This window comes from Lactuca sativa, chromosome 7, assembly GCF_002870075.4.
Source record: "Lactuca sativa cultivar Salinas chromosome 7, Lsat_Salinas_v11, whole genome shotgun sequence".
NCBI lineage: Eukaryota > Viridiplantae > Streptophyta > Magnoliopsida > Asterales > Asteraceae > Lactuca > Lactuca sativa.
This window is the reverse complement of record NC_056629.2, coordinates 70,281,678-70,284,266: the sequence shown is the minus strand read 5'-3', so window position 1 is coordinate 70,284,266 and position 2,589 is coordinate 70,281,678.

Below are 2,589 nucleotides of genomic sequence, written 5' to 3'. Positions count from 1 at the left end.
GCATACATAATAGTCATCAGTCCGCGCCCGGTAAACATAAAAACACATATCACACGCAAGAGTCTTTCAGACAACTAGCATCCTAAACATAAAAAATCATGAGCCGACATTGGTGCCTTCGACCCGCAAAGTGTTGGATTAGGTGTATAAGCACATAACTATAGTTGCTATGTACTTGACCCAAGAGTAGCATGGTCCTTTTGGTTGCCTTCACCAATGCAATTTTATAGGATGGACTTTTGAGAATAAGGTTATTTGTGATTTATTAATATATTATAAGTTCTAATATATTAATATGAAATCATATTATTTAATTAATATTGATCAAGAATTAATTTGGAATTATTTTAGTGATCAAAAGAGACTAATTAAATATACGGAGATTGATATGGTAAATCAATGATTCTTATAGTGTGGGCCAATGATCCATGGTTGTTTAGGATGGGCTTAACTAATGTGATAGTCCATGGATAGTCCATGGAGGTTTAACCCATAGAGCCTAAGTAATATGCAGAGTCATGGATCATTAGGGTTTACATGGATGTAACCCTATCACTTGCCACACTATAAAAGGAATCCCCCTAGGACTAAAATTGGTTGCCACATACATTCTTGGAGAGTGTGAATCGATTTTCGAGCCATATAACTTATTTTCTCAAGTTTCCTTTTGCACTTGGTGTTTGTGACACATTAGAGGCATCACATTTGAGGTGATAAAGCTTTTGAAGGCCAAGAACTACAAGTCCTATTAAGAGGTAAGTTATCTAACTAGTTATTTTGTTCAATTGTATGCTAGTTAGGATGAATGCTTTGGAAAATAAAATTGCATGTATAATTAGAGAAAACGTAGATCTAAAGCATCTAGGGTTGCATGTGCACCATAAGGTTGTTAGAGTGCTCAAAACCCTTCAGTGGTATAAGGTTACTATATATAAAATGACAGTTTAATGAGTGTTCACTCTCACCCACTGCTTCCTTGACTAGTGGAGTGTCGTTAGCCGAACGGGTAGGATATGACATTAATTCTCATTATAAGTATAATGATAATTATAAAGTAACTAAAATTTTATTAAATTCCTAATCTTAGTTGCTTTAGAAAAAATGTGAAAATGGTGATATTCTATGAAATTGCACTTTGCACCTTGTTAAGTCGTTAGTGAAGCATGTGTGGTTAACTGACACACTAATCTAGGACTGAAAGTGTGTGGCAAAGGGTAGGTTGATGTTAATCATAGATCAATGGAGCATGTGTGGCTAACTGACACATTGATTAGGTGATCTGTAACGTTAAGAGTACTAAACACATCTGTATGGTTATTCACACCTTGTTGCGATCCTCGGCATCCCAGTCACAAACTTGAAGGGCACAATCGAGATTTAAACATGTCATTGAAAAGTTCAATGAATCTCAAAGAATCTAGGAATTTCAATCCATTTAAAACTTAATAATCTGTTTCGTTTTTCATGGTGGAAATTGGTAAATCGTCATTTACCTACCTTCAAATATTTTACAATTGGTTTACGGCATCCCTCTTCCAATTTGTTAAATATTTTGCTTGGTCCTAGCCTTAATATCTCATTTTGGTTGTTATATTAATGACTTAAATCTACCAACTTGAATTTCTCCCTTGTAGATGTCTAGTTCAGATAACAATAAAGTTCCTGAATCTTATGAAGATGATGTTCCACGATTGGATTGTGGAGATGGAAATCATACTTCACTTCCTCCACCTCCTCCAATTATTTTCCCTGGCCCACATGTTCTAAGACTTGAATAGTTCAAGGTCACCTAAGCCCTATTTGCAAGCAAACATGAAGATGGAAAGTATGTATGTGCTCATGTTTTGGACATGAAGCTGCATATTAACAAGCTGGGAATGTTGGGTGTCGTGTTCCCAAGGAAGTTGACTATTGATTTGGCTGTTCAGTCACTTACCAAGTCATATAGTGATTTTGTTAAAGACTACTATGCGACAAATCACGACATGACCCTTATTGATCTTACTTATTTGCTAATTGCTGCTGAATCAGCAATGATTTGGCGCACTAGTAAAGTAAACTTGAATGGAATATCTACCTCCCAAGCTAACATGGGTAATGCATGGATATCTCAGAAATGATTCCTTCTCCTAAAGGAAAGGAATTGGCCATGGTCAAAAGTTTTGATCATAAGAGAAAGGCCAATTCAGAGATTGTTCCATGTGTCATTCCAAATGAGCCTATTTGTTTCTATTGCCAAGGAAAGGGACATTAGAAGTGAAGCTGCCCTGACTACCTGAGAACTTTAATTAGTATGTATGGTTCTACTTTAGGTATGTTCAGTGTCTAACTCTATTAAGTTCCTATTTATTGATTCCGAATACATGATGTGATAAGATTACATTTTGATGTTTTGTAGGATCAAAGGAAGCTTAAAGGAAGAGCAGGTTGTGTCTGATCGCGAAGAGATGGATTTCGATCATATGGTTCCATGATCGGATGTATGAGCTGTTGCTTAGAAGTTATGATAGATTGCTTAGAAATTTGTAATAACATAGTTTTCATTTGTAATTGCATTGTAAGGGAAAGTTTTCTGCAATTTTATAAATA